This window comes from Lissotriton helveticus, chromosome 1_1 (genome assembly GCF_964261635.1).
Source record: "Lissotriton helveticus chromosome 1_1, aLisHel1.1, whole genome shotgun sequence".
Classification (NCBI taxonomy): domain Eukaryota; kingdom Metazoa; phylum Chordata; class Amphibia; order Caudata; family Salamandridae; genus Lissotriton; species Lissotriton helveticus.
The window spans coordinates 168,796,774-168,819,224 of NC_136057.1; the positions used below are offsets into that span (position 1 = coordinate 168,796,774).

The 22,451-nt window shown below is 47.6% G+C and overlaps 1 protein-coding gene across 3 annotated transcripts in view; it reads left to right on the forward strand.

Annotated features, from left to right (window-relative positions):
* Positions 1–9,790: 9,790 nt before the first annotated feature.
* The window catches only part of PTPRF (protein tyrosine phosphatase receptor type F), a 761,542-nt gene continuing 748,881 nt past the window's right edge, over positions 9,791–22,451 (forward strand). The window contains exon 1 of one of the 3 annotated variants that reach the window (XM_078660336.1): positions 9,791–10,522. The gene's annotated coding sequence lies outside the window, so the exon portion shown is untranslated. The remainder of the gene's footprint in view (positions 10,523–22,451) is intronic. The other 2 variants (XM_078660567.1, XM_078660486.1) reach the window with 2 other exon arrangements.

A 22,451-nucleotide genomic window follows, 5' to 3' on the forward strand; every position in this document is an offset into this window, starting at 1 on the left:
ATGGATTCCCTGGGAGTTTATTAAGGATATTCTCAGTGGTTTTATTTGCAACGTTAATCGACAGTTGTTCATGATTTTTTTTGTTCATTTTAGGTGGTATGTTGGGTTGTGCAGATACTGAAGGTATATTCCCCATGGGGTTGGAGGTTGATGCCAATGGGGAAGGAATGGCAATGGGGATAGTTAAGGGTAATTGAACTGGTACTAGTATGTTAGATGATACATTGTTTGTTAATAAACTAGTAGCATTGTTTGGTACATTTTTAGATACAACATCCTTACTACCCAATGCATACTCAATTTTACACAATCTACATTCTACTTCCATCAACCTCTCCAAAATAGATGCAGAATAAGATTTAATTAAACTCTCTATATTGAGTAATGTAGCATGGTCCTTATCCTCAGTAGGCACATTAACAACCACATTAACATCCATGTTGTCCTTATTGTCTGCTAGCAAATTTGGTAGGGGAGAAGATGTAACAAGGGACCCCTCCATATCTACTTGAGGAATACTAGGTTTCTTCACAGTGCTAATAATAACTTTTTTCCCAAAATCAGAACATCTCAACTTAGGTTGTAACAAATCCCCCCTTTTTCGCCTTTTTTTGGTCGGCGGCGGACCGTAAATTTTCTGCAGGGGTATGTTTTTTTTTGCCCTATTACACAGTAATTTCACAGAAGGCAGAGCATTTCCCTTTGTCATACTTTGGCTACTGGTATGAGGAACTGGTGATAAAGCATTCGAGTCCGTTTTTGGCGGAGTATTTGATATAAGCGCTATCACACTCCCGTCCAAATGCTCGCTGTTCAAATTATTAACCGGCTCATTAACTATTACATCATTGTCAATATCAATAGAGCAGGAAACAGGAAGCAAGGTCAGTGAAACTGACCTATTCTTTATACTTTCTATGGAGCGGCGGCGATCAGCACGCCGCTCCGCCATGACAATTTCCCTGGAAATATCAGGGGAAGATTTGGTAAAATAGTCGTCAAGGGTCCTATTTAACAATACACCCTGTTTGTCTGACGCCGGCTGATCAGGATTCGTAATAGACATTATTTATACTTAGTCCAACAGAGCTACAGGGGAAGCCTAGTTGTAAACAGCTTCGATAATAAACAGTACCTGTCACTCAAGGGGACAAGCCCAGTCCAGTCTCCTCAGTTCTCGGAGGGTCTCAAAGGGTCCGCCCTTAGTCCGGGCTTTGTCCCGGATTGAGTCCCGCACACGCGTCCCGCTGACACGTTGTGACTCCAGGTCTTATACGGGACGTTAATTAGGGGGCGGAGACACGGGAAGAGGCGGCAGGTGTGCTCGATGATTCACGCACAACCTGGTGGGCCTCGCAGTCCCGTCCTCCTGTGGCAGCAACTCTCTCCCCCAACGCAGCTTCGGTTACCCAGCGGGGCTCCAGGCAGGCAAAGCACAAAGTCCAAATCTCCTCTGCGAGCGGCTCCCGCGAAGCGGGGGCCGCGAGGAGTTTTCAAAGGCACAGAGCAGGGGGGCGGAGACACGGGAAGAGGCGGCAGGTGTGCTCGATGATTCACGCACAACCTGGTGGGCCTCGCAGTGCCGTCCTCCTGTGGCAGCAACTCTCTCCCCCAACGCAGCTTCGGTTACCCAGCGGGGCTCCAGGCAGGCAAAGCACAAAGTCCAAATCTCCTCTGCGAGCGGCACCTACTTAGTTTTAGCGGATATTATCCTTTAACCCACTCTAGACGTCTTTTGGAGTTTTTATGAAAAAAGGGGTCTGTGTGAAAAGCACTACTGAGTTACTCTAGTATCTAGCGTTAAATGTATCGCCTTACCAAACGTTAGGCGCCATGTAGTGTAGTTCCTATATTTCCAATAGGCTCTGTGCATTGGAATAATAAACCCTGTTGATTAGACATAGGACTGAGGTCAACTAGGTCTCTACCGAGTCTATTAAACTTAATTGTGAGTGCCAGCTAGCTCAGAGGTCACTAGAAACTTTCTCGAATAAACAAGAAGGGATTAGTTTCTGACAACCGTATAACATGACAACTTTGTTTCCCCAGAATGAAACGTATCTCTAGAGTCGCGGAAACAATAGATAGTGATTTCACTCAGTCATTCGTGCATGCTTCGTTTCACCAGAGTTGCTGAGAAAAGGAAAAGACGGGCGTTTTCAATAAAAGTATTTATTGAACAGTCTTATCTCTCAAGCATAAGAAATGTACTGCAACAATCGTAATACTGGTTATAAAGTACAAGGCATATAATACGAACAGTATTATAAAGTTGTATTGTAAAAGCATGATATGGTTTCTAAGCCGTAAGTTGCTTGAAACGTATAAAACACATACAATGATAAAAGATGGCTAAAAGTACTCAACTGGTGCTTCTAAATTACGCCTACCCCGGTGTACCTAGTCTAAGTCTTAGTACGAGGGAGGGAGTAAGTAAGGATTAGCCTAAGATTAGAAATTCTCTGCCAAGAGTCTGATAAGGAATTCTCTAAGAGTTTAATCAGCTCCGTACCTTTGGTTTAGAATGAAGGAGGTCTTGCATCTCTCTCTCGGAACTCGATTTCCCAGCAACCCGCAAGGGTAAACCGGAAACACTGGACCTGGATTTCTCGGCTGGAGAAAAGACAGCGTCTCTCAGTGCGTCAGCTGGAGGGTCGGCTTCCTTCGGCACTTGCTGCTGCAGGGCGTCGGGCAAGTAGTAAGTCGATCTGCTCCAAACCACCGTGTGTTTGTATGGCCAAATCTGCGCTTATTTATACTACGAAGGTGCCGAGATTGACGTGTGATTGGACTTAATAACGTCATATAGGGACTCAATCCCTAGAAAACTCCTCGATTTCCTAGATAAATTAGCATACGGGCAAGGGGAAGTCCCGAGCTGCTGAAGGTGGGTTTCTCTAAGAAATCGTTGTAGATTCTTGGAACTTAGGGGAAGTAGCCACGCCGTATTTGGGCTGCATAGGCTCAGACTAAATATGGAGATGATTTCTATGCCTATATAAGGTTCGGGTAAACTATACCTATATAAGGGCATGAATCAGGAAAAGTACCCTAGGGTCTTAGATTGATTTACAACAGTAATACAGAGTAAACAGGTTAATGGTACCATTCTAACAGGTACAATCTGAGTGCATAATATATTATTTTATACCATTTGCAACAAACTTCATTACCCAACTACCCCAACTCTGGTTACCCCTTGCAAAACTGTCATATGTAGAGTTCCAAAATGGCCAGTAAGATCTTGGGTTCTCCCATGTAGTCCAAAATTCCTCACAAGGTACCCCCAAAAAGGTTGATTGTTGTTCCCCCCGCTAAATCCTCAGTTGAAAGAAGGGAGATTTTAGGGAACTCTGTGTCAACGTCCGGGGCCAAAAGGCTATCTACAAGATGGTCCCATCCTCTAGCACATCGATTGCTTCCTGCCCTCTTTTCAATTCCAGAAACTACAGCACTTGAGTCCTGCCCATTTAACCAGTTCATCTTGTTATTTAGTCAGTCGTGGTCCCCCAGCAGTTTTCCAATGCATAGTCAGCTCTTGCTTTGCTAATATCAACTCCAGATCGGTAATTCTAGTGGTGGTTTTGCGCTAATATGGGCGTGAGAATCCCCCAAGGAGGCAGGCCATGGGTGTACACGGAATCACTAGTTGGGAGACATCATTAACACAGTTCATTACCGCCTCCCAGAACCCCGCTAAGGAGGGGCAAGTCCATCCAATATGGAACAATTCTGCCCAGAGCTACCCACATCATGGATATGTTGCAGGAGCTGTGGCATAAAATTCTCCACCTGCGTCAGCTTACCAGTTTCTGATACCGAATACGCGCAAAACCGACACCGCACTGCGCCCAAACTAGATTCCTTCATTGAATGCCCATCTGTTTGATCCACCAACAGCCTTTGAAGAGGATGAAACATGGAGACAAATCAATGGGCCATATGTACAAACACATTTTCCCATAGACACAGAATGGGTAAAACCCTTTGATACATCTGGCCCAATGAGCGTACAAGGGATCAGGCTTCGGAACACCCTTGACACTAACATGAAATCTGACCGCAACGACAGGCGATTCAGGCAAATTTTGAAAAACAAAAATATTTCAGCTTCTCTTTTAAAGATCTTACCACAGAACAAGGGTTGTGATCTAGGTGTTTAGACATGGCTACTAGAGTGAACTGGTGGGACTGTAGTCTTAACCTTTCTCCCTCAATAAGATGTAAAATAGCTTCCTTTGCTCCATGCTCTAAAGTAAGCAAGAGCGGCTTACACAACATCAAACTACATAAAAAGTAAGCAGTTACCAGCCGTTCATGGACATTTCAAAGCTAAGAAAATAATAAGCTGAAAGTGAAAAGGCCTAGGTCTAAGCACGGGCGAAGCAGCTGCTTCGAACGGTGTGGCCAGCTCAGCCCTTTCCACTACATGTATCAGCCAAGTTCATAACTTGGACCCACGTTAGAAGAGTTCACCCATCAGGATCCATCTAGTCTCAAGCACTAACAGCGGAGATGGGTTAGGCGGTGGATTCAAAGCCTGAGCACCCACGCAGACAAAAAACTACTCATGCACATCGATTAGGTTGGAATAATGCAGGAACCATCTGGTCTTGCAGAAGACCAGCGCAAGAATACAAGACCACCCACCCACAACACAAGTGCCCTCCTTACAAGCACCTTGGTGAACTTCAGTTTGTGCGGTAACTGCTCTTACTGAAGATGGTGCAATTATTGCTTCTGGGATATATATCAGCAGGTCAAACCTGTCAATATTTATCAGGGAAAAACACACAGTATTTACCAGAACACAGGAATTTTAGAGTGAAGAGCACCAAAATACACATACTATTCCAAAAAGTCATGTGGGCTGGTGTTTACGACAACGGATAAATTCCAACTTGGTGGCGTCAGAGTTTATTGGTGGTAAATGAACAAGTGATAAACAGCACACCATTTACCGGGCAGCTGGTAAAGAGGCCATAGACTTTGGAATGGTGTCACCTCCTTAGGGATGCCCCCGTCAACCCCCCAGTGGAATGGATCACAACCAGGGGCCTGAGTGTACAAATACTGTGCAAATACCCTGTTAACAGTGCTACATTTGGGCCGATGGTGCCAGGTGGGGCCCACCAGCCCTCATTTTTGAGGACTAGCACTTGTTTTTCATCATCAGACTTTGGAAAACAAAACGTGGAGAGCAGATAGAGAAAATTGTAAAGACAGTGTCAAAGGGAGAAAGCAAGTAAGGACAAGCATTGGTAAATGCATTAGGTTTAGGCTATGTGATTAATAATAAGCAGTTTTTTGTTGTAAGTTGTAGCTTCCCGAGTAGTTGTACACTATAAGTTACAGAAAGTTTGTTAAAGTGTTATTTATTTATGTACAAAAAGGCAATATATTGTCCTTTTACTAGTGGTATAGTGTGGGTAAGTAACAGAAAATTAGTAAAAAATGAAATGAAAGAAGTAAATAGTAAGATTAATTGAAGTAATAGTAATATTATATGTTATAGGAGTTATGACAACTTTTGTCCCCAGTGCCACTGCACCTGCTGCACCATTCATGTCATGACTCGATTGCCTGTAAGGTAACTCCACTTGTGACTGCCTATTTAGTGGTAAAATATTTGGTGTTTCGAGGGGTTCCTAGAGCTTTGAGCCGTGGTGTCACTGCACCTGCAGCACCATTGAAATCATAGCCCTAGTGCCTGCTAGTGTGCACTTGTGACTGCCTGTTTAGTAGTAAAGTTTAGCAATAGTCTGCGTTTAGTGGGGTCCCTAGAGCTTTTGGCCCGGGTGCCACTGCACCTGCTACACCATTCAAATCAAGTTCCTTTTAACTGCAATTGTGTTTACTTGCATAGTAGTAAAATATATCAATATTAGGTGTTTAGTGCTGTTCTGACAATTGTTGGGGCTGGTGCAGCTACGCCATTCAAATCATAACCCTGCTGTCTGCAAGGTAACTGATCTTGTGACTGGTGGTTTATTAGTAAAATATTTCAATTTTAGGTGTTTAGTGGGGTGCCTCGAGCTTTTTGTTCTTGTCCTACTTCACCTGCTGCACTGTTCATATCATGACTGTATTGCCTGCTAGATAAATGCATTTGTGACTCTCTTGATTAGTAGTAAAATTTAGGAATAATCTGGGTTTTGTGGGGTCCCTAGAGCATTTGGCATCAGTGTCACTGCACCTGCTGCATCATTCAAATCAAGTCCCTTTACCTGCAACGTAACTGCAATTGTGACTGCCGGCTTAGTAGTCAAATATAGCAATATTCTGTGTTTAGAGGAGTACAGACAACTTTGGGCCTGGTGCTACTGCACCTGCTGCATCTTTCAAATCATGACCCTGTTGTCTACAAGATAACTGCACTTTTCGTTGCCTGTTTAAGAAAAAAATATTGCAATATTAGGTGTTTGGTGGGGTGCCTGGAGCTGTTTGTCCCAGTGCCACTGCACCTGTTGCACTATTGAAATCATGACCCTAGTGTTTGCTAGATAACTGGGCCTATGACTGTTTGTTTAGTTGTGAAATATAGCAGCAAAGTGTTTAGAGGAGTTCTGACATGTGGGGCTGGTGCCACTGCACCTGCTGCACTATTCAAATAATGACCAGGTTGCCTGTAAGATAACTGCACTTGTGCCTGCCCGTTTAGTCGTAAAATACAGCAATTGTTAGTGTTTAGTGGAGGTGTGACAACTTTTGGCCCCGGTGCCCCTGTACCTGCTGCCCCTTTTAAATCAAGACCCACTCAACTTCAAGGTATCTGCATTTGTGACTGCCTGTTTAGTTATAAAATATAGCAATATTATGTGTTTAGAGAGGTACTTACAACTTTTGGGCCCGGTGCTACTGCACCTGTTGCATCATTCAAATCATGACTGTTGTCTGTAAGATAACTGCACTTGAGACTGCTGGTTTAAAATATAGCAATAATCAGTATTTAGAAGGGTGCCTAGAGCTTTTGGTCCCAGTGCCACTGCACCTGCTGCACTATTGAACTCATGACCCTAGCGCTTTCTAGGAAACTGCACTTGTGACTGCCTGTTTAGATGTCAAATATGGCTCTATGAAATTATACCAATTTATAAGGTGCAACAACTGCTCCAAGGAGTGTCCCGGTACAAGCAATAAGATCAGAATATGAAAAAGGCTTTGATTTGCACAAAGAGCCATGTTTTAAGTTTCTCCTTCAACAGTGCCGCCTCATTATCCGCAGCCGCAAAGGGGGTTGATTCCAGGCTGTCGCACCCAAATACTCTAGGGAACTTCCTCCTGCTCTTACACGCTGAATCCAAGGTTCTCTACCAACCATTTGTTCGCACATCTCAGCTGCTAAAATATCAGGTCTTTAGAGGAGTTCTGACAACTTTTGGGCCCAGTGCAACTACACCTGCTGCACCATACAAATCATGACCCTAATGCCTGCAAGGTAACTACATTTGTGACTGCCTCTTTAGCAAGAAAAGATAGCAGTATTTGGTGTTTAGTGGAGTTATGACAGCTTTTGGCCTCAGTACCACTGCACCTGCTGCACCATTCAAATCAAGACCCTGTTGTCTGCAAAGTAACTGCACTTGTGACTGCCTGTATATTGGTAAGATATAGCAATATTAGGTGTTTAGATGAGTTATAACAACTTTTGGACCCGGAGCCACTGCACCATTCAAATCAAGCCCCTAGTTCCTGCAAGATAACTGCACTTGTGACTGCCCATATAGTTTACATTTTAGCAATAATCTGGGTTTATTGGGGGCCCTAGATAATTTTGGCCCCGGTGCCACTGCACCTGCTACACCATTTAAATCAAGGCCCTTTCAACTGCAAGGTAACTGTAATTGTGACTGCCTGTTTAGTCCTCAAACATAGCAATATTATGTGTTTTGAGGAGTACTGACAACTTTTAGACCTGGTGCTACTGCACTTGCTGCACCATTCAAATAATGACCCTAGTGCTTGAAAGATAACTGCACTGGTGGCTGCCTGTTTAGTAGTAAAATATAGCATAGCTCTTGTATATTAACTTTATTTTTAATGTGCAATGCTTATTACAACATTTAGAATTTGATCACAATTACCAAATAGATTAGGTTGAAAAAATCAATCTGAAAATGCCAGCACAGTGGAAAGAAAGGTGCTGAGGCATGAATAGAAAATGCCACAAACATTTGAAGGCAAACACATCTGTTTTACACAACCAAGTAATAAAAAGCGAGCATTCCAGCATACTGTTAGAAGCGGTCTGCCTTTTCCTGTGGGAAGAAATCTTATCTTGATAGTGAATGGGGCTGAAACTGTGTGAACAGCTTTAGTAGGAGTATGGTAAATGCATGCAGCCAGGGGAAGTTAACACAAAAAAAGTTCCAATCAAAAGGGAATGAACACAAATACGTCATTGGAAACTAATATGGGCTCCCTTTTAAGATATGTTAAATACAAGAGATTTCTCAAGCACAGCGCAATAGCTGTGAAGGCGAAACCTACAAAGGATGTGTAAGAGCAGGATAAAGAGGCAGGGAGTGTCTGTGGTGGATGAAAGCGGCTTGAGGTGGAGTCAAGATTACGAAACCTTGGGATTGGACACCCTCAATATTGGAAGCCAATGGTTTCAGCAGGGCTTTAAGTGGGCCGGGTCTCACCAGTGCTGAGTGCCGCAGTTTTTTAAATAGGGCCTCAAAACAGGTCTCTATCAGGCTCTGTTTTGTGCCCTGGCACAGGCAGTCTGTCTTTTCACCGGACTGCAGTGACAGAAGGCACCTCGATGTGCGCTGCTCACAATGCTCACTTCTCACTAGTAGAGAAGGGACGGCATGACGTCATGCTAGAGTAGCATGGTAGAGGAAGGGAATTCCTTTGAAGAGACATTTTCTCTCTGGATTTCCCTTCTCTTTTTGAAACTCAGGAGCAGCAACATTGTCGTTGTGTCACATGCAGCTAACAACAATTGAAAAAGCCTATAGTCCTGACTTGTTGTAGATATGATGTTACTTGTTGTATCATATATCTAGATGCAATGACAGAAACAACAAAATACAAGTCTGGCAACACACTATGCTACGCACAGATCTTTAGCTTATGTGTTTTTAAGTTACGCCCTTAATTACATTGGCCACGCACCTCTCAGAGACCCGCCAGTTTTTTCATCCCACTTAAAGCCCTGGGTACCGGAGCAAAAACGTTGGGCCCCTGCACTTATTGTATTGCAAATTAAGCACTGCCTGCTATCAGTGAACACAATCACCTGTCCCTGTTTCACTGATTGGCGCTTTCTCAAAAGAGAGGCAGAGACCCCCGGAGACGCCGTGTGTCGCGAGGGCGTTGTTGCTGGGGGGTTTGTGTCTCGGGTAGACTGCCCCCCAGATATTCTCCCGCTCGCCATCGTGGATTTCTGCAGGAGTTGCTCCCTGGTCAGTGTCTGAGTTGGACACTTGTCTCCTGGGGGTGGCCGGGAAGGGGGGGGGTGCAGTGCCCCCTGCGTGGGGTGGGGTGAGGGGGGTCTCCTCACGTCAGCGAGTGAAAGTTCTTCTCTGTGCTCGGGCTCTCTGGCAGCACCCTGACCCTAACCCCCCTTTGCTGATGTTGGGGGTGGGGCCCAGTCTAAGGAGCGGGGTGTCGTGGGGGGTCAGATTATTGCTCAGACCCCCCCCCCCCCCAATCCTTTCCAGGGGGTGAATTATCTCGGATACGAGTCCATCTCGCGCTCCCCTTCCCGGGCTCGGGCTGGTGGTGGTGGGAGGAGCGGGGCGCGCGCGCTGCGAGGCGGAGGCGCGCCGGAGGAGGCCGCGGGAGCGCGCGGGGCGTCGGGGGCGCGCGGCAGAAGCAGAGCCGGAGAGGGAACGAGGACTGGAAGGAGCCGCGGGAGGGACGGCTCCAGAGACTCCCGGGGGTAGACGGATCGTCTAAGGAGAGACCCCCCCCCCCCCCCCCCAACAGGCAGGGAGAGACCTCCAGGGAGCAGAGAGACGCCCGGGACGAGAGGGAGACCCCGAAAATCCAAAGTGACCCCCGCTGGAGCACCTGCGGGGAGAGAGTCCGGATCTGGGAGCGAGAGGCAGAGAGCTGGGAGAGAGGCACCGGGCAGGAGAGAGACCGCCCGGGAGTGGGCACAGGGTACTGCCCGGGAGTGGGCACCAGAGATCGAGTTACTGCCCGGGAGAGGGCACCAGGGTACTGCCCGGGAGTTGGCACCAGAGGTCGAGTTACTGCCCGGGAGTGGGCACCAGAGACCAAGTTACTGCCCGGGAGTGGGCACCAGAGATCGAGTTACTGCCCGGGTGTGGGCACCAGGGTACTGCCCGGGAGTGGGCACTGACACGCTGCCTGGGAGTGGGCAGTGAGGCTCTGGAGGGCGAGTAGAGATTGCCCGGGAGTGGGCAAGGAGTGGCTGCCTGGGATTTGGCACGGGAACCAGGGAGAGACCGCCCGGGAGTGGTGGGCACGGAGCTTTGGGAAGGATCAGAGCTGTGGAGCCGGCGAGAGGGTCGCCGTGAGCCGGAGAGAGGCCGGTTGGCAGCAGGTGAGTGCTGGGGACTGGGAAACAGGAGGGGTGCACTGGTGGGAGACCGCCCGAGATCAGATCATCCGCACCGGGGTACCGCGGGAGGGCTCTAGCTCTGCCAGCCTCGGGCATTGTCAGACAAACATCCGAAACCAAGACCCTTCAGACCGGTCAGAACCGAGTCCACAGCCCCGAAACCAGTTGCACAAACATCCGATGTCCAGTCAAAGCCCTATTGCCCCCACACACCCACGACATGCTCCGAGGCCAAGGCGCCCCCTTAAACCCCCTGCATACAAACCGAACGTTCTCAATCTAAACCCGAACCCCCAAACCAAAGGTTCTCCGTCCAAGGCCCCCCGAACCGAGTTCAAGACCTCCTCGAACCACGTATACCCCAAGCCTAATGCTCAGAGTCCAGCACCCCCAAAAATCAATGGCACGGGAACCACAAAGGGAATGTTCACCCCCCAGCTCTCTTCCAGACCACAGGTTATATGTCTGACAGCAGCCCCCGTCCCCAGTTACAGCCCCTGACAGACACACTGGAGACGAGGCTCTTCAACTTACCACCCCAGATCAGGAGCACCCCGGAGACCAACCCCCCTCCCCGCATACAGCCCCCACCCCGGGCACCCCCGAAGACATCCTGAGACGAAGACCTCTGAAGCCAGAGGCGCCTTAACCACATCCAGGAGGAATGCAGCAGGGGGCGCCCCCTTTCTTCACACCCTCGGAACAGCTGGGGGACCCCGAAAATAACAGACCCACCTCCCCCTAACTAAATTACTTCTGGAACCAACTGAGCCCCCACCCCACAAACCACGCCAGGCCCCCCCTCAAACCATGCCAGGCTCCCCACTTGCCCACAAACCACGCCAGGGGGGCCCCCTTGCCTGAAAACCACGCCAGGTCCCCAATGCCCACAAACCACTCCAGACCACCAGGGCTTTTCTGGCCAAGGGGCGATGAACCCCAATTCCACCATGTTGGGGTCCCGGACCATCGGTAGTCCAAGAACGATCGCTCCATGGGGACCCCCACACCGAGGCCTCAATGTATAGGCGCGCCACAGGTAGTCCACGCGCACCAGGCCCCCCCCCCCCCCTCCCAAACGGGGATTTCACACATCATTCATTCACCCCACCCACAGGGCAGGCTTCCTCCGCTGTGTGTCACACTGATGTCTCCAGGGTAGGATGGACAGACCCAAGGGCATCCCTGGCGCATCGGCGACCCAGAGCCATGGCCGACACCGACCCAACCCCGCCCGAACCTCCAGTGGCACCCCCGACACCATATGTGCCTCCCACGGACTACCAGAGCCCCAAGACCCCGGCGCCTCCGAAGCCTGGCCAACCATAGAGGACACAGCAGCTGCCAACTTTAAAAACACATGAGACAGCCGGGCAAAGTACTGAAGTACTAGGGGCAGGGGGGGGCACCCTTCTGGGCTGTGACACCACAAAACCGCCTTCAAGGCCTGGGCCAAGCCTAGCCCACCAGCACATCAAAACCACGCAATGGTGCGTCCCAAACCAACTCTACTACACACTACACCAAGACAGCACCCCCCACCAGCGCCATGCAACCAAGGGGGGGGTCTCCAGGCCGCGAACCCCTCAAACTGCGGCCCATACTAGACCGAGCACAGGAAGCTTGTAGGTGCAGCCCCCGATTACACCCCAGACCAGTGACCCCCCCCCCCTCCCTTTACACTGAAGTATTGCCAGACCAATCAGAGGGCCTCTGGCACCTGCGCCTCCGTCCAGGAACGAGCATCCCCACTCCCCCCCGTATCGCAATCCTCCCCCTGTTCAATCCTAAGGCCTCCAGCATCTGCAGGTACCTGGTCCCCTCCTTCCAGGAACGTGCCCCTTCCCTCCTACAGAGGGGTCCCTGGCCAATCCGCGGGAATCTCACGCTCTACCCCCTTATCCAGCACCGCCCCTTCTGTGCTTCACCACTACTGCGATCACCCCAACGCGTCACATCCCCGACATGCAGATTGCCCCCAACACACTGTATCTCGCCATCTTTTACCTCCCCCCCCTTAACGCCCCTCGCATTACTTTACTCCTGCCTCACTCCTTCACTTGTCCCCCACCCTTTCTTACTCCTTTGGTCTTGCCCCTTGCTCCCCCCAAATGCAGAGATGCAATGAGTTGCTGCGCTCACCTGGCTTTTATAATTGTTTACTTGAGTTTAGGAATCGGCTTTGATTCCGTCCACCACCTTCTTTTCGTGACGTATTTCCACTTAGGTCCCCCGAATTGAGGTTTTAAGATAATAGAGGTAGGAATCGACTTTCAGGGCGCTTGCCATGCAGACCCGGCCACATTCGGAGGAATGTTGGGAGTGGGTCACGTCAACATTCTCATAATCAAATGTTTACGCCACTCTGGAAGTGGCACGTGGGGGGAAATAAAGTGTGTGTTCTAGATTACTTGTAAACGGTGAAACTCCACCCTCCTCCCGCACCTCTGGCTTCCAGTTCTCAGGACCAGAAAACCCCTCCAGAGCAGGAACATGAGGGTGCTGCCTTTATTCACCAATGATTCGCCCTGCCCCGACTGACGCACTGTCCGCACTGTCGATCCCAAATCAAGCCACCTGGAATCTAGAAGGAGGGTCCCTGGATCTGTGGCAGCACCTCGGGAAATATCTTCACCAACATCTCCCCCACTCACTCTCTGCCGCCAGCACGCTCTGTTCCCGTTGATGTATTTGTTCTGGAAAACTCTGGATAATTCAAGAGCACCGGATGGCCCTCTTCATGCCACAGGAAGGATATTCGTTTTCAGAATATCTACTTGCACTTTTGCTGCTACTGGTTTCGTGTCCTGTGGGCCAGACTTTCACTCCTATATTTTCCTCCTCTGGATTGCCACCTTATTTTTCTCCAGATTTTGCCTTGTCCCCTGTTCACCACATACTGGCTCAACCGGACATTTCCACTTCTAAGTTTCAGTCTTCGAGGGTCACCACATCCTGGTTTTGTGTCCAGTGAGATATAAAGTTCTGGATCAAGCATGTGCTGTGGGCTATGGTTTTCTGGATCGCACACCTACTGATAGCCCTTTGAGGGATGCCCTGGCCCTTTAAGATTTCAATGTTCCGTCTTCAGCACTTGCTCGCTCACCATCAATGGGAATCTCTTCTAGTTCGGGGTTTCGTTGTTCCAGACTCGATCAACACTGGTGTTTTCTGGATAGCAGTTCCTTCCAATTACGATATTTTGTACCTGGAACACACTGGATCCAGACTCTATAGCACAACTTTAGCTCTACATTTTGAGGTTCCTGAATCTTCCTCTGCTAGTTCTGTATCCTTCGATAAATTATCCTAGTTTTATCTGGATTCTGCATCTGCTGGTTCTGTTTTCCGATACATCCTTTTTGCTTCCCCTGTTCAGTATTCTGTATTCACCATCTTGATTTGGCACATGCTAGCCGTGTCTCTTAATGCATCTACTTTGACTTTCCTGCTACTCGCCACATTCTGGGCCTATACTTTTGCTCTAGTTCACCGTTCTGGATGTGGCACTGGTTGCTCTTCGCCCCTAGAATTGGGAGTTTTGGATATGCCCATGGACGGCTCACATGGAATTTGGAGGTTTTTGATTCAGCGCCTGCTGGTTCCTGGAGTAGGGATTTCACGGCTGCAGTTGACCATTTTCAATCAATCAATCAATCATAGCATTTGTATAGCGCACTACTCACCCGGAGGGTCTCAAGGACTTGGCGTACCCTGGGTGTGCGCTCCAGGATAGTTTTGATAGCTAGATAAGTAATTGTAGATTTAATACCTTTTGTTACATGCATAGCAATTTCCTTCCACTCACTCACAGAATGTACTGCTCTGGAGCCAACATATTGTGGTTGTGTGCTGTTACCTCTCCGTTTCTTATATTAAAACATTCTGGATTCAATAAGTTCTAGTTCTCCAATCTGCTTTATTATTTTAAGGCTATATTTGATATTTTAGAATTGCTAAAGGATAGTGTTTTGACTACATACCGCAACGTTCTAGATTCTGGTGCTGCACATTGAGTTCTTCTGGAAATGCTATCCTCTGCATTCAACATATGCCTGCTCTGCGAGCTTTGACGTCATTTCAGTCTTAAATGTTGTTGTGGATATTAACATCTGCTGGTCTCATGAACTAGGACTTAGTTTTACTACTTTACAACATTATTCATAATCTAAGCACTAGTTCCAGACTCTGGTGTCCAAATTTTCTATGTTCCATATTCTACATCCCTTGTACATGTCTTCATGGATGTCCTTTCAGTCATGCCGTTTGATAGGATTTCGTTTTTATGTTTGGTCACTGCCATACGTTGGTGTTCTGGACCAACATAAGCTAGTTTAGGCTTAAAAACTGCTGCTCACTTCTAGATTTCACAGGCTATGTGGTACCATTTACTTCCTGGATTAGATGTGTGCTGGTTTGTCCTCAGGAACATCGGGTCAGTTCTAGATTTCAGTGTTCCAGATTCACATATACATGTTTAGTGCTCTAGCATATGTTTGTCCCCTCCTAACATTTGATGTTCTACATATGTATGGTTAGTTCGGTGTTCAGACATTATACCTTTGCTACAAGTTCTAGATGCTGTAGATTCACGTTAGGTTATGTGCGATTCAATTTTGATTCAGCATGTGCTGTTTCCGTCTTCTCAAACAGCCTAGTATTTCACGACCCTGATCTGATTAAGCATGTACTAGTTGTGTTTCTTTGGACACGATTTTCTTTCTAGATTTTGATGTATTCATTCAGCATATCTGGAATCCTTTAGTGGGATAGCTGTGTTTTTCTAAATCTAATGTTCTGTATTCCGCATGTACTTGTTCCATGGCTAGGTGTCATTTTGTGGTTAGATCTCGTTGGTCCATTCCATCATGTTGCTTTCATATCCAGTATTAGCCTTTGGAGTCTAGATAACATTGTTTCTGATTTACATGGACTGCTTCTGTGGTCTTTCAGTATGTGTTTGTTCTGGATTTACTTTCCAAACTTTTAAATTATTTTTATGCCTGTGCTGGTTTCATCTTCTGGCTTATTTTTTCTAGGTTTCAGTATTTTTCTGGTGATTTTCTCTACTACAAGATTTTGGTGTTCCATGTTCGGCATGTGGTTATTCAGAGGGGAGATGCCTGTTTGCTCCTAAATGTAATTATTTCTAATGCAGGTATACCGGTTGTGTGTTTTCAGTTCTTTTCTAGATGTGTGTGTTCTGGATTGAACATGAATTGGTTCAGTCTTCTCAGAAATGTTTTCACTAATATCTGTTTGGGATTCATATTACTTTCTAGTATTTCTTGTCCTAGTTTTTCTTGCTTTCTGCATCGGCTGGCCCTATTTTCTCATACATTTGTTTTTTGCTTCTACTGTTTAGTGTTCTGGATTCACACGCGTGGGCTCTGTGGTGTTCTGTATTCAGCCAAAGCTGGTTCCGTATTTGTGGTATATTTCTGCTTCTAAATGTCAATGTTTTTGGGCTTGCGTCTGAAGGGGGGTGGGGTCCTTCCTTTTCTCGATTCGGGGAGGGGGGTGGTGGCTCTAGTTTCGGTGTCACCCTTTCTCTCTAGATGTCATTGTCTCGGGGGCAGCGGCCTCTCCCTCTGTTCCAGTGCCGTGGGCTGACTGGCCCCCGTGCAGCTGTCCTCTGAACGGGTCTATAAAATTAGCCGGATGTGCGACAGCCCGTTCTTAATCCCATTTTCTCGCCCGCTCGGCGTTTCATCATCCTTGTGGGAAAACCCTCGGGTTGAGAGGGAGGGGGGCTGGGATGCGCAGAGCATTTATCGTCAGTGCTCGGCTCCTGGAATATGCACACTCCCAGCACCTTGAAGCCACGCGCCCCCTGGTTGTCAAATGCTAGCGAAGATCGTGGTTTCCGTATAGCGCCTACTGCTACGGCATTTTGGTTTCTAGGGAGTGTAAATAATTCTTCCCATCACCCTCGTCATGTGTGCCGCTTTTTTTTTTTTGATGAATGGCTGAGCGTCCCCAATAGGACTCTCGCATCTGCCGTGCAGGTGCATTAACCCACTCGGCTATCTTCTGTCATCTGATCAGAGCTGGGCCCGCTCACCTACTTTCCCCACTCGGCACTCTTGTATGCGCATTAACCCACTAGCCTCTTGCCCCCGTTCATTACCTCCGCTTAGCAACCGTGCCAGTGGGTACATTAACTAGCTCCTTATTGACGCTCTAACCCACGGAGCTGTCTAACCGGATCTCAGCCCAGGATACAGGGCCACCTGCTCAAACACCCCCACCCTGAGGGTGTACCCGGGGAGGGGGCTGCACCCCCGGGCACATTCCACCGGTGTTTGCACAGAATACAACGCATTCTCCGCACTTGTTGACTCTGAACACCTGGGAGCCGAGAAAGCCGTCTGTGTGTTTATTTCACCGCCTTTTCTCCGTTACATGACTTCCACGAATGACGCAGTGTTAACCCCCGCAGGAGCCTCGCTATACTGCCTGCTGCTGCAACGCCCGGATGGGGTGAACGGCGTTCCAGCGCCTCTCTTTTAACGCAGTGAGCAGTCACAAGGAGGACATGTTCTTCTGACATAGTGCCCAATACTGCGCTTCAGGCGTTTCTAGGCACTGTAATTTCATGACCTTGGGGGAGGGGATGCAGAACACTAGATGTCGGCAGTTAACTCACTGAGCCATCTTCATACCCCCAGTCCTGATTTCGTACTCACTGAAATGCCAGGTTTGATCTTTAGGCACTGTTTTTTTTCTGGTCAGGGCACCCTGTCAGTGCACATGGCGCGGGGCCAACCATCGCCTTTCTTAGCTAGCCGAGGTCCTTTAAAGCCGTATTGTATTTACAGTCTGTCTATTATCAGACAAGCCTCCTGTTCAGATCGTGCAGGTCTTGTGAGTCTGAACATATTCGTTTCACCTCTCCTTTCAATAATAATAACGTGTGGCATGCACTATGGCCCTGCAATGCCCTCTCGGAGCTCTGGTGGCATTTTGAAATCTGCCCTGTTTGCTTCCTGCGGTCGGGGTCCCTGGGTGGCAGTTTATTTTTTTTAAAGTTTTATATAGAGCTAGCTTGACCCGTGGGTATCAGAGCGCTTTACATACACAACGGAAAGAAACACTGGATTACATAGCAGGAAATAAGGAAGCATAAATATATAAGCAAAACATAATAATTAGTAGGCATGCAGTGAAGGGGGTGGAGAAACACGCAGCTGGTTGAAATAGTCAAATAACCACCTTTGATGGTCAGGTGAGGCAGCTCTTCTGCACCCTCTTGCTTTATACCAGTCTGTAATGACACTGCTGCCGGCGGCACCGAATCCATGTCCTGCCACTTATTTATGTCAGTTCACCTCACCAGAGGGGGTCCTCTTCTGCCCAGATGCCGCCACGGGTAGGCCGGCGCCTTCAGCGCAGCGCCTGCCGCCCTCTGCTCTGGTGGCGCAGCGGCCTGCACCACCCGCGGTCCCCCGGCGAGGCGTGAATAAACGAAGGGAAGGCAGGCGTGAAGCGCCGCCCGTGCGTGCGCAGGCCTCGGAAGCCGCGCCAGCCCCAATTAGGCCAAGAATTGCATCCATTTGTCAAGTGTCCAAGCCCCGCGCGCGGCGACCTGCGCAACGCAGCTCGGTTAGCAGGCGTGAGACGCGTAAACACGTGCGTCGGAGGCGTGCGGCGTGACGTTCTGGTACGTCGGAGGCGCGCGGCGTGACGTCCTCGTGCGTCGGAGGCGCAGTGATGTGTTTCGTTAGCGTGTGACGTAATGGCACCTTCATTAGCAGCACGCGCGCTAAGATGTATTGTATTGTATTGTACAATACAAAAAAAGATGTGATCGCTGGCAATGGGGCACGAGGACCAAGTTTAATACTTAGCTGAAGTGCTAGGATGACGTTCACTAGCGACGGTGACGAAATTATGTGGCAACATGTGGCACGATTATTGAGCGACGTACGGCATGATGGCGACGTTCTCTGTCGACGTGGCACGATGACGTCATTATCTAACGACATGTAGCACGATGATGATGTTGTCTAGCGACATGTGGCAAGATGACTGTTTAACGTCGTGTGGTATAACGACGACTTTCCTTCATCATGTGGCACGTTGTCATTTAGCCACATGTGGCACATTTATTGTTTTGCAGTTTTATATAGCACAAACTTGACCCAAAGGTATTAGAGCGCTTTACAAATGGTGACACGCTTTAGATGTGTGGCATTATGAGGTCCTTTCGCAATGTGTGTCAATGTGACGAGGTTCTTTAGTTGATCAACCTCAGCTGCACATAGTAAGATATGGCTGCGTTCATTAGTGGCTTGGGCCACAGTGTCTAAGTTCATCACCCACATGAAGTGTGATCACAACCTTCAATAGTGACGTGGCACAATGAACATCTATTAGCAACCAGTAGCAGGATGAAGAAGTTTATTAGCGAGCATATGGTGCTATGCCGATGTTTATTAGCGACGTGAATTATATTGCATCATTTATATAGCACTTACTATGCCTATGTGAGGTGATGAAGCACTTGTCTACATAAATAGCACACTAACCATGTAGTGTGAGTGTGTGGTTAGAAGGTTAGAAGGATATTGTCTTTCTTTTGATCCCATGTGGAAGTGTTTCCATGATGTGTGTGATGACCGCTGAAGAGCGGTTGTCGTGTTATGGGAATCAGCGTGTAGCAGTGTGTTGGATGATGAAGTGTAAGAGACAGGCACGTAGATTTACAGTCTCCAGTGGGCTGGCAGCTTTGAACAGTTTTTTGGTCCCTTTATGGTGTTTCATATGATGTAGCTTTCATAGATGGTTACTGCACTGCGTTGTCCAATCTGAGATTTTGTGTATGGTTGTGGTTGTGAACTGGCATTACTGGATGGAGACAAGGGGTGACAACTTCTGGCATGGGTATTTTTATTATCCCATATTTGAGTGCCTTTGTGAGATGTAAAGAAGCAGTCAGATTGTATACATATTCAAGACCTGCAGTGGATGGACTATATTAAAGTGCTCTAAAACTGTCCAGTAATGTGTGACAGCGCTCTTGAATTATTCCATGCCTATTCATTTCGTGAAGTATACGTATGTTTTTAGGGTGGGAGGGTTGTAAGCTGAGGTGGCACAATGATGTTCCTTAGTGGGGTGTGGAACAATGACGTTACTTAGCAACGTGTGGCTTGATGACATTATTGCTTAACAACTTGTGGGAGTTCTTTAGCAATGTGATAACATTTCTTTAGTGACATGTGGAACTATGACTACATTCTTTGGCGATGTGGCAAAATAATGTACGTTAGCAGCATGTGATACAGCTAAGATTATGAGCGATGTGCAACACTATTGATATTAGTGATGTGGGGCATGATGAGGTTGATTGGTGATGTGGGGCACAGTGACCACATTCACTTGCATGGTACAGTGCGATGACCACATTCATGTAGCCCGGTATCGCAGAACACCCCCTCCCCCCAAAAACAACCTATCCAGCCCTCTCTGTCAATCCCTGTAAAGGATGGACAATTCTTTTTGGATTAGGGGTCGCAAACACTGGTCGTATTTTATTAAACAAACATTATTGCATAGAAACACACATTATTTAAATTATTTCTACACAGTAGCCTATAATATTTATAGTTTTATTTACACATGTTTATTAATGGCAGGTGGCACACTGATCCGAACAAGTCCAATTAGTCACAAGTGACATGATGAGTTAATTTTAAGACACACTGACCATGTGATCGTGGTTTTTGATGCAATTACAACATTCCTCAACAACATGAGGCTCAATGACCATATTTGTTGGCGTGGGTGTCTGATGACCACCGTCATTAGTGGAACAAGACAGTGAGATCACCCTCCTTTGTGACTCTGCAAAGTGGTCACCCAGTTCACTGGTGCTTATATTTGCTGTGTTCAGTGCAATTACCTCTTTGATTAGTCAGTGAGCTGCAGTGACCAAATTCATAGGCAGATCATGACTCCAAGAGCACTGGCTGCATGAAACATACAGGCCATTATAATTAGCGAACGTGTCACAGGGAGATAAGTCATCAGAGGTGTTCAAAGGTGTGATAGCTTCTTTAGCAATTATATGACAAAATCAAGTTAATTTGTGACAATGTTCAAGTTATTTAGTAATAGGGCACGATGACTACTTCTATCACCGGACCGCAACATGAAGAGTGTTCTTCCACAGCATTCCAGATGGGGACCGCATTCTTTAGTGGTGTGTGGCACTGTGACCACATCCTGTAGTGGTGTGTGCCACTATGACGGCATTCTTTAGTGGTGTGTGGCACTGTGACCACATCCTGTAGTGGTGTGTGCCACTATGACGGCATTCTTTAGTGGTGTGTGGCACTGTGACCACATCCTGTAGTGGTGTGTGCCACTATGACGGCATTCTTTAGTGGTGTGTGGCACTGTGACCACATTCTTTATTGGTGTGTGGCACTGTGACCTCATTCTTTTTTTAACGTGTGGTACTGTGACTTTATTGTTTTGTAATGTGAGGCACTGTGATTTCATTCTTTAGTAGTGTGTGGCACTATACCCACATTCTTTAGTGGTGTGTGGCCCTATACCCACATTCTTTAGTGGTGTGTGGCACGGTAACCTCATTCTTTTTTTTTAGCGTGTGGCACTGTAACCTTATTTGTTTAGGAATGTGTGACACTGTAATCACATTCTTTTGTGGTGTGTGGCACTGTAACCACATTATTTAGGGGTTTGTGGCACCATAGACACATTATTTAGAGGGTGTGGCCCTGTCACCGTATTCAAGTTTATTTAGTGATGTGTCGGTCACCTTCATTAGTGTTTGTGCGATAGGATACCAATATCTGCTCTTCATACACCTCATATCAAATGATACCAGAGTGCATTATCGTTACTCAGTCCTACGCGTGCTTAGCCAGAGGGGTTTTCATGAGAGATTTCCTCGCAAGCTTCCTCTATACCCGCTTACCATCGCCTATAGTGAGCCTTTCACTGGAACCCACAGCGTCCTGCAGTAAGCGGTCCCCTCATAGCTTCAGGGCTGCTCCTGTCCTCTTCCGTGGGCATCTCCTCCCACCACTCGTGATTACCACCATGGGCTGGTCTATTCTCCTGGAGAGTTGGTTTCAGTGCTGCACCGACTGGTCTAGAGCTGGATGCAATACTCCAGGTGTGGTTTCTGTTTGTCTTTTCTGTGGAAAATATAAATAAAGCTTAAAAAAAAAGAAAGAAAAAAAGGAACTGGACACAGTGCTCCAGTGTGACCTTTAGAACTGGATCGGCTCTCCAGATCTGGCTTCAGAACCGGACAAACCACTCCAGACGTGTCCTCTAGATCTGGAAACACTATATCAATCACACCAGGCAGATGGATGGTGTAAACCTCTTATAAGGAGATATAATGATGTGGTGAGATGAGCAAACTTACCATGCGCTGCCTAGCCACCTAAAAAAACCAACTCCCGGTTTCAAGATGTCCATGAAGTAACCAATTCAGTAGTATCCAAGAAAGTATTTGTCCCAGCCCAGGGAAGTGATAACCCGCTAATCTTCTGCCAAGCAAAAAATTGAGAAAATACATAGCACCATCCATGCAGCCCCGGAGAGCTCCTAGCTTGATCAGTAGACACCACCTCATTCCCTAATGTCTTGGTCCTCGTTCACATCTGTGAACTTGCAGAGTCCTGCATGTGTCAGCCTCTGCTGGTTAACATCTAAAGTGAACCATGCTCGGCGACCATGATAAAGGATCGTGTAGAACCCCTCACCTTAGACTTAACTGATATTAGGAATCTCTGTCCACCAGGGTTCAGTCCAGAGGCCTCAAGTGCAGGACACTAACTTCTCTATTGCAAAAATCTTCTTAGGACCCAACAGACTTGGCCATCTCTCACCCGATGTCCACCCTCATGTTCCCGAGTGAGGTGATAAA